The sequence below is a fragment of the Mesocricetus auratus genome, unplaced genomic scaffold (assembly GCF_017639785.1).
Source record: "Mesocricetus auratus isolate SY011 unplaced genomic scaffold, BCM_Maur_2.0 Super-Scaffold_4256, whole genome shotgun sequence".
Taxonomy (NCBI): domain Eukaryota; kingdom Metazoa; phylum Chordata; class Mammalia; order Rodentia; family Cricetidae; genus Mesocricetus; species Mesocricetus auratus.
In genome coordinates, this window is record NW_024429182.1 from 112,606,728 (window position 1) to 112,624,335 (window position 17,608).

Here is a 17,608-nt window from a genome sequence, read left to right on the forward strand (position 1 = left end):
AGACCAAAGCTTACCACATATGTATGTGTATTTGAGCATGCATGTGTACACACATGGAGGTTGCTGATGCAGCAATGAGTTCAGGTTCTCAAAATCCTTACTATCATGTGTTGAATGTGTTTGATGCTAGAGGCACTGAGTTCCAGACTCCAGAACCAAGCGCCAGTGCCAGTGCCTGACTTTAGAAAAAGCTTTTACAAAACAGAAGTCCACAGCCCACTCCATTCTCTGCCAGTCTCCAACACCCAAAATTCTCAGGAATCACACAGCCTCAATAAACACCTACCCTGCTCCCCAAGCACAGTCTGATGATCAGCCTCAGACCACTGCCAACCAAATCACTGTCAAAACCTTTTTAGAAGATAATTTAAAGTTTGCTGTAATGATGGGTCTGATAAATTGCTTTAAAGTCCTTGAAGAAATGGTTATCGATTCTCAGCAATATTATAGACAATGTGAGAAATTTTAGTTTCGCCCTTTGCATACCTAATAAGTTTGACTTTATATATTTATGTCATCATTCTGTCATGCCTGTTGCACATTTTGTGTTCACAGTACAGTACCGCTCAATTTAAATGATTTTCCATATCTCACAGTGCACCCTTAATTCCTGACTTTTTTTCATTGTTTTTGTTTGTGTCACTGAGAGTGATCCTGTAAACATTGTGAATCATATGTATATGGTGCTGCTGTTTGGAGGTAGATATAGATAGATAGATAGATAGATAGATAGATAGATAGATAGATAGACATAGTTGTATGGTGTGTGTTCACATGTGTGTGTAGTTGCAGCTGCCTGAACATACATTTGTGGAGGCCAGAGATGACGAGATGATTTCAGATATCTTCCTCTACTGCTCTTCACCTAATTCTTTGAGGCAGGATCTCTCAATGAACCTGGCACTAACCATTTCAGCTAGATTGGTTGACCAGTGAACCTCCCAAGATCTGTGCTAAGCAAGACCTACCACAGACCTACAAGACCAGGCCTGAAGTCTTCTGTTGAATGGATGACCCACAAATAATTGTTGAGCTGTCTCAGTATTATTTTTCACTTTAAAATTTTTATTAATTCTTTGAGACTTTTATACAATGGGTTTTGATTGAATTCATCCTCTCCCCCTACTCTTCCCCAATTCACACCCTTCTTCCACTGACCCATCTCTGTGTCCTTAAAAAAAACAACCCTCTAAACCAATTGAAACACTGCATTATTTTGGGAAATACTTGGTGTTTCATTCATTCAGTAATGTTTGCCATTTGCCAGATTATTGCCTGGGCACTATAAATATAAAGATGTCTTGACAGCCTCAGGACAAGTAGATAGGGGGCCAAAATGCTCTGCAGGACTCCTGGTGACTCTGAGAGTAAAGAGCACTGGGGACAGAAAGGAAGAGAAGAGCTTTCCTGCAGTGGGGAACACTCAGCTGCTCCTTCCTGGGATGGGACTGTTCCAATTCTCAGTGCTCTTGGTGACCAGCAGAAAACATGTCCTTAAGGTTACCAATGAATCAATTCATGAATGGGGCACAAACTAAGGCCAGAAATGTGAACTATGAAAATACTTGAGCCATTCCAGAGAGGAACACATGGGCTCTTGACTTGTCTTTGGAAGAAGTTCTTTCTATCACCAACCCAGTGACTAGGAAGGTTGCTCGGCAGGCATGTGGTGACAGAGGGTGCCAGGTCAAAGGACTGCAATCCTTTTGGCTTGAGCAGCCCTTCATCCTTTGGATGAGGGATTTCTGTATCAGAAAGTCATAACTTGAAAAGCACTTGAGTTGTGAAATGGAAAATGGGAGGGAAATGCTTTGTGCCTGCGTTGAGAGTGATTCATGGTCTTCAATTTTGCTTCTAATTTGAAGTAAGCTTGCTGGATCTCACTTCCTCCACCACCGACTGAAATATTAAGTGTAATTTCATCATCCATTTCTAGGTTATTAAATAAAGCTGAAAGCTCCACAGCACCTTAATATGCACATGATATGGACTGCCTAACGAATGCTGTCTGTGGCATTCATTTTTTAATTAAATCAAGGAAGAACTTGGAACAGATGCGTGTCCTTTAAATGGGTCTAAATGGTCCACTCCAGCTGGGTGCTATGGAAACTCACACTTCAGAAAAGCTTATCCTTTAATTTCCAATTAAATCTAATCTAATTTCTAATTCATTTCTACTTGCAGCTTATACTGAAGCTTCTAATTCTGTGGCCAGTAACCTACAGGCACAAAGACGAGAGATGGAAAATCCCAGCATCCTTCAATTTCAGAGCTAAAAGGGATGAGGATATCGTTACTTCCTTTGCCTTGTTTCGTAAAGGTAGGAGCTGCGTGTGAGAAGAAATGGACTCAAGGTGGACAGCAGACAGCTCTGCCAAGTCCAGACAACACTGTGAAAGATGTGGTTTATAAACCAGCAAGAAGTTCATTTCAAAGATTAAAAAAAAATCAGACAAACAAAAAATTCAAACCCCAAAATGTTTTGTAAATGACAAGATGTTGGAACAGCTCAAGAAAAATGTTCCTTGAGAAGTAGTTTATTTCATCCAAGGCCGTTTGTCTTCTTTTAATACTCTCAGGCATGAATTTAATATCTTTGCTCTAAAACAAATAGCTTCCATAAGGCTCAAAGGACAAGAGGGATGTCACAACTCACCAAGTCCAATAAGAACATTAATTATTTTGCTGGCCATTAAGCACTGGTCTTCAGGGATGGTTGAGAAATGATGAGCTGGAGGTTAGAATCTTCAGCAAGTCCTGCATTGCCTGAATCCATTGCCATCTGCTAGGTGGGTGACAGGTCCTCAGAATTCAGTATTCATTGAATGAGTGGCTGAGGGGCCCTCAGAACCTGTTACAAATAAAAGCGGTGGGTGAGTCCTTGGGAGACATTGTACCCCTAGTCTTCCTCTCTACCTCAGAACACAGTTTGGAACTATTTCTTTCTTCTTCACCTTTGTAGGTACTCAGATCTATGAATTTCTGCTAGAAAATTCTCACCTGGTCTTGGTAGGACTCCTATCTCCTGGCTTGACATTCATTTCTGACTCTCAAATATATTTCATCAGAGCAGGCCTCACAAGAACTTTCCCTTGAATTATCTGAGCACCCCCAGTAGGGTATCTGTCTCTCCCTGTACCACAATGGCCTTTCCCCATCCCAGTCTGACCTTAAACGTCTATTATGTATATACATAGAGGGCACAGGAAGCTAGCAGAAGTGTACCTGTGAACTGCCTCTCATTTTTCTGCAAGTCAGATGTTAAAACCACAACCTGAAGATGCCTGATAGTGACTTCAAAATTTACACAGGATTAAATAACTCCAGTCTCAAATAGCCTCGGGTACTGTTATGGTGTGATGGGAAGAAATCAGAGACTAGAGAATGCTGGGCTGGGTGTGAGCATGTTCCAGGAAGCACTCAGCCTCAAGTGCACAGTTTTCCCTGTAAGTCACATGAGTCTTTTTCTCCCTCCTTCCTTCTTCACAGTTCAATGACAGCAATAGACAGTACAGCAAAGAAGTCAGTTCTCCTCCACTGCAATAAATGCCAGTGCTAAGAGCAATGCAAACTCAGCTGGCAAAGTTCTGCAGTCCAGGCGGTTTCTGTTCTTGGGGTCATGATCAGAGCTCACATGAATCAAAAGGCTGAGAATGTTCTAGAACCACATCATCACATCTGTGGCCATCAGCCTGAGTTAGTGTGGGAAGCAGCAACAGACTAGAGGCAGGAGAAGAATCCTGAAAACAGGACAAGACCACACTGACAGGCAATGGTTGGGAGACCAGTGCAGGCTTTGCTTCAGCCAGCCCTCGATTAATTCCTCCATGGGGGGAGGCTCAGGATAGGAGGGAAAAAATTCATGACAATTTTTAATGGTGTTTTACCTGCATGAATATCTGAGTATCAGTGCCCACTCTAAAAAAGATATCAGATTCTCTAGCACTGGAATTAGATGGTTATGAGCTACCATGTTGGTGCTGGGAATTGAACTCAAGACCTTTGGAAGAGCAGCCAGTGCTCTTAATTACTAAGCCAACTCTTCAGCGCTAGTAGGAGGAACACTTTAACATTTGTTTGTCTAGAGTGTGTGCATACCATGGTGCATGTATGGAGGTCAAAGGACAACTCACAGGTGTCAGTTCTCTCCTTACACATGTGGGTCCTAAGGACCAAAGCCAGAGCATCAGGCGTTGTGTCAAGCATTTTTTTACCTGCTAAACCATCTCACTGGCCATGGATAAGAAGAATTAGGAGTGAGAGAAGAGGTCGGTGTGGTTTCTCCTCCCAAGGCTCCTTCAGAGGGGAGTTTAGCAGAGGGGGCCTACTGTGTTGGGAGTGGGCACCCAGCTGCAACACAGATCTGGGTGCAGCTAGCTGTCCCAGCACTTGTCTCAGTCTATGTGTGAGACTATAAACCACAAACAAGGAGACATAAAGAAATTAACTGCTCACTGTGCTGGAGGCTAGGAAGTCTTAGAGAGCTAATATTTTGGTGAAAGTCATACAATATGGAATCACTTGTGTTATAACTAATAGAGTCACAAGGACGTAGAAATAGGTGCTCAGACTGTGTACGCCTTAAAAAAAACTTAGTCCAATTCTAATCATAACGACAAGACTATGAATCTTACCTAGCAACTAGTGACAGTCACCAATCTGGACTTGCCAGCTCTTGGAAGACACTGGAAAGGCCAATGAACTTTCTTTCAAAGCAGGTTCTGTATCTTATTCTTAATTCAGTGAAACCCTAAGGTTTCTTTTATCTCCTGGAACCACCAGCAACCACTATGTCACCATGAGTCCCAAATTGTAATTCTGTATCTTGTATTTTAGATTTAGTCACTTTGTTTGTATTGCAAGTTGGCAGAATTCAGTTCTTCATTTAAATGTCCCTATCTTCTGTATATGACTCCATGAGATGGAAAGTGGGACAGCGTTCTGAGACTACCTTGATGAGGACAATGATCTCATTCATGAAGGCACTACCTTCCCAAATCCCACTGTACACACTGTGACCTTGGGTAATCTAAAGTTTAACGTGTGACTCTGGCTTGAGCCTTGATTGTAGAGCTCAGGGGTTTATGAATGGGTCCTCTAGAATCTGGAGATCCTGGATAGCCTGAGCAGTTGAATCCACCTGTCCTGGGTACAGTACCTAGCAGGTCCTAGGCCTAGTTATTGTCAGGGCCATCAGAGGGCAGCCCAGGGTCATTTCCTGGGGGTCCTTGTCCTTGTGCTACAGTCATTGAGGAAGCCACCTAGAATGGCAAGTGCCAGGCAGATGCCAGAAAGCTGTCATGATAAAGATCCAAGGAAAAATGTAAAATATGGCAGCAGAAATTCAATGTTCTGTCAGAGCTGGGGCAGCCAGCCACTATGGGTTTAGCTGGCTGATTTCCACACAAGAAAGGGGGTCAGTTGTTGAAAAGACTGTATATTCTGCAACGAACAAAATGATAACAAAGCACACGTATGCTGATATCCAAAATTTAAAAATGTGAAATCTCCTGATTCTGCTAATAAAATTCATTTTAGAACTTTATTCTTTGAAATTTCAGGCATGTGCGCGCATACACACACACACACACACACACACACACACACCACACACACAATGTATTTTGATCATATTCACCCACTCCTCTCTTATATATCCGCCCTCAAACTACTCTTTTTCCTAAGAGCCCCTCTTACCGTTTTTTGTTTGTTTTATCCACTGAGTTTAATTATGATTATTTGGATAAGCACGGTGGGGCAGTGAAATTGTGGCAAGACTGTTATTGGGTGGGGTATCCAACCACTCTCTGAATGGATTTGAAATACAGTTTAGAAACGTTGCCTGAACCCAGTAAAATAATCTGACCTGGACACAGTCTGTGCCTACCAATGTTTTACCTGTACATTGTAACTTACCATGTGTTTTAATTCCACAAGTATTTTTCTATTATTTAACTTTATAAATATCAACTCCCTCCTCACCTGCTACAGACAGAGACAGCAATCTCTACTCTGGAGTTCCATGGGTTTAGAGACAAGGGTGGTATTGAGTTGAGGGTCCCTTGAGTGTTCTGCAGATACTTTGTTCAGGTTTGTAATTTTTTTGGTTTTGTTTTATAGCAGAACTCTATCCCTGATGAACCCTTGCACAGAATGTTAATAGACAAAGACTATTGGGGTGATGAATGAGTTATTTTCATAGGCAAAACCAGATTTTTGCTTTTCCCCTGTTGATTATATAAATAACATATTTGCTGAGAGAAAAAATAAAATACAATACAGTATGAAGCAAATTATGAAGAATCTCTAAAATCAGTCTTACAAAGTTACTGTTGTCTTTCCTGGCACTTTTCTTTGTACAATTTTTATGCACATGCACACATGTTCTCAAACACACAAGCATGTGTGCACATGCATAGATGATCATACGCTGTAGTTACTGCAGACAGCACTTTAAATGCCTGTTCAAATTTTTCTCTTTTGTCATCCCTCTCCTTTGCTTCTTTCTTTCTCTTCTCAATTCCTCATTTCTTTGTATATACTTTTGTCTCCAGCATGTTAAAAAAATGCATGGACCTTTTCTCATCTCCTTTTCTTCTTTCCTCTACCATCTAAGTCATCCGCGTAATTATCTGATTTCTTCCTATGTATAGTATAAGTAAAAAATCTACAAAATCAGATCATTAATTCTGAAAAATGATCGCTCTCACCCATAGGTGCAGCCTAAAAAAGTTGCTTTTCGCCCTTGGATACCAGCGTACAAACCCATTTGCAACTGGCACAGGACAAATCTTCCTACCATGCTTCCTCTACAGACACACATCCACATTGGACTTGGGATTAGGTTGCACAAATAACACTGTGCAAATATCCTTGTGCCTGAGATTTCACATGGTGTTATTGGAGGCAAAATCTCAGGCAAGATCAAATGGAAGGTTCTTACTTTTTAGTTTGAAAACAGGCTGCCAGGCTGTTTTCTAATGGTCTGGAGTGATTCCCATCCCTAGTTGCTGGAGTGGGGTTTGAGACTTATTTCAACTTTGTCAGTTGGTCAGGCTTAAGAGGATGACGTTTATTTTGCAAGTCTCTTAGGCCATTCACAGATCTTAAAAATTGTTTGGTTTAGATTTTCTGCCATTGCTTATTTCATCTCTTTAAATGGGGCTGAACATGAGAGACCCTAGTGATTGTCACAGGCATTGAAATTTCCCAACCTCTTATTTATCCATTGGGTTTATGAGATGATAAACAGCTGCTTTGAATTTGATGTCTGTCTCATGTGACATCAAGGCCTGATACAGTTAGTTCCATGCCTGCAGGTTCTACATCTGTGGATTCAACCAACTGTATGTGAAAATAGTTTTTAAGGTCTGTACTTCTAATGTAAAAGATATTTCTTTTACTTCCTAAGCAACACAGCATGACAACTACATAAGCATCACATTTACAACCATAGAGGTAACACATGGATGATGTGTGCAAGTTTTTTTATTTTGTATACTTCACAATTTTTCTTTTTTATCTATTTTTAGCTAATAATTTACAATCATCTTACATATCAAACCCCCATCCCCTCTCACTCCCATCCTGCCAGGCCCCCTAACTATCCACAACCCACCCCCTATCCACTCCCCAAATATGGTGAGGCCCCCATGGGGGATCAGCAAAGTCTGTCACATCATTTGGGGGAGGGCCCAGGTCCTCCTCTGTGTATCTGGAGTGAAATAGTATCACTTCTAGGGAATAGGATCCTGAAGTCCATTTGTGCATTAGGGATAAATACTGGTTCCACTGTTAGAGAACCCACAGATGCCCAGGCCTCCTAATTGGTTCCCACATTCAGATGGTTTGGTTTGGCCCAATGCTGGTTCCTCAGCTTTACAACTAGGGTCTGTGTGCTCTCACTAGGTTGGGTCAGCTGGTTCTGTAGATTTCTCCAGCATGGTCGTGACTCCTTTGCTTATCCTTCCTCCCTCTCTGAAACTGGATTCCAGGAGTATGGCTCAGTGCTTTGCTGTGGATCTCTGCTTCTGCTTCCATCAGCTACTGGATGAAGGCTCTAGGATGGTAATCAAAGTAGTCATCACTCTCATTATAGAGAAGGGCATCAAAGGTGGCCACTCCACTACTGCCTAGATTCTTAGTTGGGATCATCTTTGTGCATCTGAAATTTCCCTAGTGCCAGATTTCTCTTTAAACCTATACTGGCTCCCTCTATTAAGGTATCTCTTTTCTTGATTTCTTCTATTCCTCCCCTGTCTCAGTCTTCATGACCCCTCATGTCCTCCTTCCTCCCTTCTCTTTTTCCTACCTCCTTCCCATCTCCTCCCGTGCTCCCAATTTGCTCAGGAGTTCTTGTCTCTTTCCCCTTCTTCAGGGGACCATGCCTTTTTCTCTTAGGGTCCTCCTTGTTTCCTAGTTTCTCTGGTGGTGTGGATTGTAGACTGGTAATCCTTTGCTCTATGTCTAATATACATATGAGTGAGTACATACCATGCTTGTCTTTCTGATTTTCTGATGCATGCAAGTTCTCTGCATCATTTTGTACATCCTCAGATTTTAGCATGTGTGTGCACGTGCGTGCATGCGTGAGTGTGTGTGTGTGTGTCCATTAAAATTATTCCCAGTGGATTCTGAGGGATGACTCTATGTCCAGCAAATGTATTATTTTCTTGCAATTTCTGATCCTGTTTAAAGATGCCTTCCTAGACCCCCTTGTATAAGCGGTGAGCTACACCAGGAACAGTCAGCACTATACATGATAGTTACTGCTGTACTGCCAAAGTACACCGGAAACTCTGAGCAAAACCATGGACAAGCTCACAGCTTTGCTGCGAGCTCAGAGGACCTGTGTTTCAGAGATCTCAAGCCACCATCCAGCCAATGGATGGGGCTTCAGTCACCTTGAGACTGACTAGGAAGACTTGGCTTCCTGGCTCATATGGCTGTTGATGGGTACTAGCTATCGATAACAGGCTATCTCTAGGTCCTGCCAGCTGGGCCTCTCTACAGTGCAGCTCAAGACCAGCTGCTGGCTTCATCAGAGCAGTGAGAACTGGGGGCAGTGCCAGCTTCAAGAGAGGGAAGTCACATTGAAAATGGCACCCCAGTACTGTGCTCCAGGCTTTACAAGTCAGGCACGAGGTCCAAGCCACACTGTGGAGTTGGTTTTCTGAGTAACGAATACTCGCAGGTAGGAAGCGGTGGTGACCATCTTCGAGAACTGTCAGCTGGTATAAAAGAGAACATTGTCAGTGCACGCATTTCATTGTGAAAGGACAATGGCAACTCTGTCCTCGAGTGGACGTTCACATTCCAGTTCCTTTTCTGCTCTTTAGTTGAGCCTGTCGATTTTTATGGGAAGTGGGGAAAAATATGTACAAATAACATTTCTCATTGTGTATTAATGAATATACCTGTAATAACTAGTATGCACCCACTGGCTGAGCGTGGGGACCATTAAATTAAAGGTTCCTAGTTTTCAGACCACATCAGTTCAAGCAGAAATTAACTTTCAGATACACAAGCGCTCAGCAGGGTGCGTCTCATCTGCTACACATGAGTCTTTATAATCTGATTAAGCCTCTCAGGGCTTAGTGAGCAAAGAGTCCAGAGCTGGCTCCCTCTCCATCCGCTATGCAGAGGTTGTTTGATGTCCTTTTTAAAGCCAATTCATTGACTTTTTATATTTTCAGTTAAAAAAGGCTTTAGCCCTTTTGCAAACCACATCAAAATAAAAACTCTGCTTAGCAGCAAGCATGGAAATATGGGACTTTACCAAGCCCCAAGGACTTGAGAGATTACACTTACATCAGTATTTTCTTGGGGAAATAAATGTCTATTTGAACACAAAACTAAGACAGAAAGGACATTCATTAATTATGCATTTATAATTTTATTTAGCTGTGCAAATTTTTCTGTTTGCTAGCTAAAGTTCACAGAGACCTGGGTGGAATTTTGTTTAAAAGCTGCATGGGAAAACTAAGCAGAGAGATTTGTGTGCATGTAAGGGGGAAATATTCATATTTGGGAACAGTTTTGTAATACTTGAAAGGAAATTAGGAGAGTCGTGAAACATACGGTGAGAGATATTTAATCTTTGAAAAAGCAATCTTTGTTCACGGGGAACCAATTATGCCACTTCTCTTCAGGAGGATATTTATTCGTGTAATTAGGCTTGCAGTGTAGACACTGAATAAGCACAAGAATGACATTTATTTCAGATTAAATAGTTGTAAGCTAAAAAGGCATGTTAGAGATTGTCTTTGTGTGTGGTGTATTTGTGTGTCCACATATGTGTGCTAATGTGTGTGCATGTGCGTGAATGTGCACGGAAGCTGAAAGTTATAAGGTGTCTTTCTTCACTGCGTTCCATCCTATCTTTTGAGGCAGTATCTCACTGAACATGGTATTGACCAGTTGGACAGTTAGCCCCAGAGAGTCATCTGTCTCCATCCCTCTAGTGCTAGGATTACAGATGTATTTGTCCTCACTTGGCATTTTTATGTGGGCACTATAGGTCTCAACTCAAGTCCTCATGCTGGGACATTACCTACTGAGTCATTTTCCTGGCCCTGAGACTTTTTAAAATGTGTACTTTCTAACAATAAGATACCTGTCCAATTCATTCTGTCCAGTGCACACATACACATTTATTCTTCTGTGTAAGCATGCGTGAGTGTGGGTATGAGTATGTCATGATGTGCATGAGGAGACTAGAGGACAAGCTCAGATATCAGTCCTTGTCTTCCACCTTGTTTGAGGCAGAGTTTCTTCTTCATCACTGCATGAGTTCCCGTCTCTGCCCATCTTGCTGTAGAAGTAAGATTGCCGATGCATTGCACACTTCTGGCTTTATTTGTGTCCTAGGAATTCAAACTCAGATCCCCATGCTTATGCAGCAAGTGCTTCTTATCCTAAAAGTGTGCAGTTTTGACCTAGCAGTGCCAAGTGATAAATTTCTAAGCCCTCTGTGTCCATCTCCCTCTGCCACTTGAGCCCTCCTATCTCCTTCCCCCATGCAGGCATAATCTACTTCCAACACCGTGGCTTTCTTTTTCCTTTTTCAGTAATGGGATTATTACTGTGGTTCTTTATTGTCAGGCTTCTCCCACCAGGCTTCTCACCAGGAGACAGCCATGCTATGGTATATGCCCTAGGTTTACTCCTAGTTTGCTGCTGAGCCATTGTTGATAGCATAAATGCATAAACCTTGCTCACCATTTATCTGTTGGTGAACACTTGTGCTATGCTGGCTTTGGATGATAAAAAAATAGAAATGGAACACAGTTCTGTGTAACAGGTATGTGCTTCCTCTCTGGAGAACACTGTATTGTGGTGTGGGTAGGATGACCAGTAAGAGCGCCTTTAACTTTTTGCCAAACTACTCAAAGTCCATTTTCTGAAGGGAGTGTGTCATTCTACACCTGCACCAGCAGTGGGCGCTGGGCCCCACATCCTGAAAGCGCTACTGTCTACCACTAGCTCCACCTTGGGGCCTTTAAGATAAGAAACCTTTATCTAAACCACAGCCAACTGGTTTCTTTTAACTTGGTGACTCAGAGAGAGAGAGAGAGAGAGAGAGAGAGAGAGAGAGAGAGAGAGAGAGAGAGAGAGAGAGAGAGAGAGAGAGAGAGAGAGAGAGAGAGAGAGAGAGAGAGAGAGAGAGAGAGAGAGAGAGAGAGAGAGAGAGAGAGAGAGAGAGAGAGAGAGAGAGAGAGAGAGAGAGAGATTGATAAGAGAAATGGGAGATCTATCTGTCTGTCTGCCTGTCGGTCTATATTGGGAAACAAAGATATTTTTTTAATCCATAAAAAGAACATAGTCATGTTGTTGGCAAGAAATAGATGCAACTAGAGATCATTATAGTAAGTGATGTAAGTCAGTCTCAGAGGAATATTGTGTGTTTTCTTTCATTTGTGGTTCCTGGAGAGACACAAAGGCCTTCAGGTATATATAATATGAAAAAAGAACTTAACTATTTAAGGGAGGAAGAGGACTAATGGGAGGGGTCAGAAAAAGGAGGGTTGGTGCTATGAAGGGGCATGTGCTCAACATACCTCTATGCACTAGTCTGAACACTTCAAAACTCAAAGAAGCTTCTTTTTAATTTGAATGAGTTTTGTACCTAAGATAAGGGCTGGGGACACTGGCAGTGTGTGCTTTGAAATCAGATTACCTGATCCGAATTCCTCCTGTCACTGGTAACTGCATTGCTCAGTTTCCTCATTGTAAAGTTCATTAAATCCCTGTCTACCTTCTAAGGTTTGGAAGATAAATACATTGATACTCATAAGCCACTGTGCGCTACAAATAAATGTTCTGTGTAATATAGACGGATTACAATCCTGTCACAGTTCTTATGAAAAAATTCTTTTAGCATTGACCCTAGGAATTAAGAGAAAGCTTCTTATAATCATATTTTCGTTTTTATGAACGACTCTTTATTGAATTTCAACAATGTATTCATTGTAGAGGATTTGGAAAGCAGAGCTTTGGCAATGTGTCAGGCTGAGCTGTGTGTAGTTTTTTACTACACACTACACTACATGGATGAGGTAGAAGAAGGCAGTTCTGGAAAATGCACAGCTAAGGCTCTGGAAATGGGGATCTAGGAAACTTTGATTGATATTCCTCCTGGGAAAAATGCTTTAAAAAGAACCAAAACAACAGACTAGAAAGTGGGCCCCGTGGGAAACCTATTTGGGGCTGAGACCTTCAGGTGAATGTTAAGTGTGTTTTAGCACTGAAAGCAAATAGACTTCCTTAGACTGGAGCTCAGGCCAGCACAACCACTCTGCTTCTCTGGACAACTGACAGAAGCATTACATCTGATCTGGACGGGAGAACTGCTTAGACCGTAAATCCTTCCGTAAACAACTTTGTAAAAACAATCACTATTGGCAGTAGTAGGTAATACACAGATCAAGGGTGAGAACAAACAGATGAACAAAACAAAACAAAAAAAAAGATTGTATGGTAAACAGAGGAGCTCACGTGGCATCCAGGAAGCAGAGAGAGTGACTGAGATTGTTGGCTTTCTGCTTCCTCTTTTAATTCCATCCAGCCCCAGCCTATAGATGCTGCTGTCCACATTCAGGACAGGTCTCCCCTATGAATTTTTAATTCTCTTTGAAAAAAATCCTCACCTACACATCGAAGTTCACTTTGCTGATCAATTATACATTGTTCAACCCAATGATTACCAACCGTCTCCAAACCGTTCCTCAAAAGATTTCACAGTTTACCATTCTTCGCTTTCAGTGGCTATCCAGCAGCCAAGAAGAGGCCAGCAGGCTTTCCTTCATTGTCTTCCTAAACTCCCAGAAAGGTTGACAGTGGAGGTCACACTCATTGCCATTCAGGGGTCCTTAAACAGTGCTTGGGCTCACCCAAGGTTGTACCACATTCTGCAGGACTGGTTGAGAAACTGGGTCTTCTGAGGAGCCTCTGCATAAGAGAACATGGAGTAGCTCTTGGTATCACACCTGCCCTACTTTATATAATTAAGACATGTGATAAAACCCATCTCAGTCTTGAGTCGCATTCAGTAAAGAGATATTTGTAAAATGGCCTCCTCTTGACCCCAAGGCTGCTGTGACAGGTTCAACAAAGGTTATGACATACAGAGCAGGGATGCCACCAGCTTGGGCATCATCAGCAGGTGTGACCTCTGGGGTTCATGACAGGAAGAGCTCCTACTGAGAATTCTGCAGCAATCGGTGTTTTAGGGGCTGCTTGCTTGGCTTAATCCATGAGGTAACAGGGTCCCTTCAGTCAGAGAGTTGAAGAAGAGAAGCAGGCAATGCCAATCATGGACCCCAGACCCACCAAGAGCCATTTTCCAGAAAAGAGCCTGAGCGGGTAAATCCGGGCTGCCATGTGTATCCAAGGGAGGAGACAGGCATCTGGCAGAAGGAAAAGTTTGGGTGAAGGATAGTCATCCTGTGTCACCTCACTGATGCTTCAGCGGTTGCCATGGATGCCTTGTTGCCAGGCTGAGATCCTTGGAACATTGCTGTCAGCAATGATGTCACAAAACTCCTGGGCGCTTACAGAACAGTGCTGAGCTAGTGACCTGGAGAGTCGAGATGAAGGCAGAGCCTCACAGGAGCTATGCTGCCATGTAAAGAAGGGATGCGGGGCAAAGACCTTTGGAAGACAAGAATTGGAACTGAACCCACCAGCAACGCAGAAGTTGGATGAGGAGTTTACGGGGGGGGGTTGTCTAGCCATCATCATTACAGCCTAAATCCTGTTTATTTCCTGGTCCTCTGACCCCTTCAAAGAGCATTCTCCTTTCTTTTCTACATTTCTTCCTGTGCTGGAACAACTCAGGCCCCTCAGCACAGTCTGTCCTTCCTTCTGCTTTCTTCACTCTGACTTTTCTGATTTACCCGTGTGTCCATAGATATACACAAAGCCTGGAGCTGGCATTTTGCAGCCTAGGCCCACTCATTACCATCAGAAGAGCTGGCATCAAAAAGCTCCTAGGCATGGACATCTGTTTCTGCTTTCACACTGATTGAGTCTGTCTGACAAGGACATATTCAGGGACACTCTGCTCAGAAAGACCATTTTCACCTATTGCTTGTCTAAGGGAGCCATAAGAAAAGACTACACATGGGCGAGCTTAAAGTACCAAAATGATTCTCTATTTCCTCCTGTAAATTCCTTAAAGAAGATGCAAGGGAGGTGATCATGTCTGTGACTGAGAGCTAACAGAATTCACTGAGAAAAATCACTTCCCTACAATGCATCTCACAGTGGTCACACACTATATATGTTCTGTGGATTTTTAAATCTTTTCCAAGTGTGAAGAAAATTTATCCAGCAATAAACAAGTGTTGCAATAAAGGAATCAGCTTGAAGATCCATAGGACAAAGACAAAAAACATCCCCAAATGTATCTCAAACTAAACATCTCTTTCCAGAGTATGACTTTCCTAAGTCACTGCTGTCACCACTTGCTCTGTGCACAGGGGATGTGGTCCTCCCATGCCCGGGATCCAGATACTCAGAGGCAAATGCAAGGTGTGGAAATGTGGAAGGTGTGATGGAGACTCACAGGAGAGGAGGATGACAGGAATGGAGTGTGTCCCACCCCTCCTACATCAGGACCCAGCAAGCTAACACTCATGGCAATGTTCTCAGAAGCCTCCGGCTGTAAGACAGGGCCACTCAATCATCCATAACCCAATGAACAAGCCAGGGATTTGGCTCCAAAAGATCACAGGAGTATGTAGAGGTCACTATCCTTTCCTCCTCCATCTTCTTTAACCAGGTGTGGACATCACAGAAACAGAACATTGAGTCTGTCATGTATCCAACCAGGGATCTGGGTGACAGTTGAGTAGCAAAAGGCAAAAGTGCAAAAGACTCTTTGCCTGGGCCTTTGGGGCTCAGCTCTCTTCCCCACATATAGCTGTCATTGGGCCTTTGCCTATTTCTCCGAGCCCCTTCCCAAAGCATTAACAAACTACATCTAATAGCATAGAAAATAGAATCAAGTTAGATTTTTAGCAGAGGAATGCAATACTAATTCAAACTATGAAAAAATTATGTAATAAACCATACTAATAAGATAAAGGGGGACTCTCATAAGATCATCTCAATCAATGGAAGCCAAAAAGGCATTTGGCAAAATTAGATGGTTAACAAACCAGAGGCAGAAGGCAAGTTCTTCAACCTGATGAAGGACATCTATGGGAAACACCCACCAGTATTCTAACATGAAAGGAAAAAGAATCCCTTTAGTATTAGGGAGCAAAGACATGTTTTTGCTACTTTAATATTAGGAAAATGTTTTTAGCACCTAAATTCATCATTAGATTGGAAAGTCTAGGCAGGAGAAATTGGCAGAAGAAATGAAAGGCTTCCTGCAGGGAAAGAAAAAAAATGCCTCTCCATTTGTAAGTGATAAATTCTTACATGTGGAAAATCTTAAGAGTCCCCAGAAACAACTATTAGAGAGAAAAAGCTATTAACATACAAGCCAAAAAGATGCCAAGTAAGATAAAATTGTGTTTCTGAATACTTGGAACTTAGCACATTTCTGATTTTAAATTTTACTACAGAGATATAATAATCGAGGCAATGTGATGCTGGCATAGGGACACATATAGATCCACAGAACAAAACTGAGTCCAAAAATAGTCCCTCGTGGTTCTAGCCAGCTAGCTTTTGGCAACAGCACCAAGAAAATTCAAGAAAGGAAGAATAGTCTTCCAACAAATGATGCCAGGGTCGCTGGAGATTGTGTTAGACTCTTGTTTCTGTTACTGAATTAGTTTCTTTCCTCATTGCTGCAACAAAATACCTGACTAAGGCAACTCCAAAGGGTTTGTTTCATCTCACACTTCAAGGGTACAGTTCCTGGAGGTGGAGAGGTAGAGGCAGCCAGAGCCTAAGGGCATCTGGTCACATTAAATCTTAGTTAGGAAGCCAAGAATGATGGTGATGGCTGGTGCTCAGCTAGCTTGATTCCTTTTAAGTAATCCAGGGTCCAAGTCCAGGGAATGGTTTCATCCACTTTTAGAGTGTATCTTTTTAATTAAGATAACCCTAGGTAATCCCTCACAGACAGGACCAGAGTCTTGTCTCCTGGGTGATTCTAGATCATGTCCACTTGACAGTATAGTTACTATCAGAGTTACAAAATACACAAAAACAAGGGAGAATTTATGCTGATCACAGTGTCAGGACCCGAATATGATATTTCGGATATAGGCCTCATCTCAATTCCAGGAGCTCTAATCACCTATTGTCTTTTAGATGTCAGCTGGTTACCTCCGGATGGCCTGGCCACAGTAGAGAATGGGTTCTAGTTTGTGTAACAATAGACCTAGGCCCCATTATGAGGGCTGGTGGGACGTGCCTGGGGACTAGTGGGATGTGTCTGAAGACTGGTGAGATGTGTCATTATGGAAAGTCTGAGGTCTTGTGTACATGAATGCATTCTAGGACCATCTCTAGGTTTAAAGGAAATGTTTGCTAGTCAGCCCTCTATACATAATAATAGATGTCTTCTGCCAGTACCCCCGCTTTTAGAAAGATATTTAAGAGGATGCTTGAATAAACCATGGTCTCCAGTATTGACTGAGAGCCCTCCTGAAATGACATGATGTCTTTGTCTCATCCTCAATGCCATTAGGTAGCTAGGGCTTCCCTGATCCACACTCTGCCACTCAGTTTCGGACCCAGGGCTGTTCAGCTAGTTCCTAACACAGCCTTAAAGACATCATCAGTCCAGAATAGATGGCTCTTGAGCCTAGGACTGATACTGGCCAGACCCCGGCATCACAGTTTCAGAGATTTCTGTATATTGGTTGGGTGGGGTGTTGAGCAACACACGGTGTGTAGAAAAACTTACATCCTGGTAGACACAGAGCAGAGTTGAATAGTGATAAGAAAGGGTCAGATCAAGACAGTGTCCCTAAGGACTCATCCCCAGTGACTTAATTCCATGAATCAGGCTCTATTTCCACAGACCCCCTACCTCAAAGAAAGAACTGTCTAGTGTTTCAGCCACCAATGTATTAAGCTGTTTGTCAAATCAGGGTCCTTATGACCTAACCTCTGTGAGCTTCACAGACACCCAGTCCTGGGT

The 17,608-nt window shown here is 42.5% G+C and overlaps 1 long non-coding RNA gene across 2 annotated transcripts in view; it reads right to left on the reverse strand.

The window, feature by feature from the left end:
* Positions 1 to 17,608, reverse strand: part of LOC110342366 — a 30,619-nt gene that overhangs the window by 1,280 nt on the left and 11,731 nt on the right. For both annotated transcript variants that reach the window (XR_005869886.1, XR_002384415.2), the window contains exon 2: positions 2,657 to 2,851. This is a non-coding gene — a long non-coding RNA (uncharacterized LOC110342366). The remainder of the gene's footprint in view (positions 1 to 2,656; positions 2,852 to 17,608) is intronic.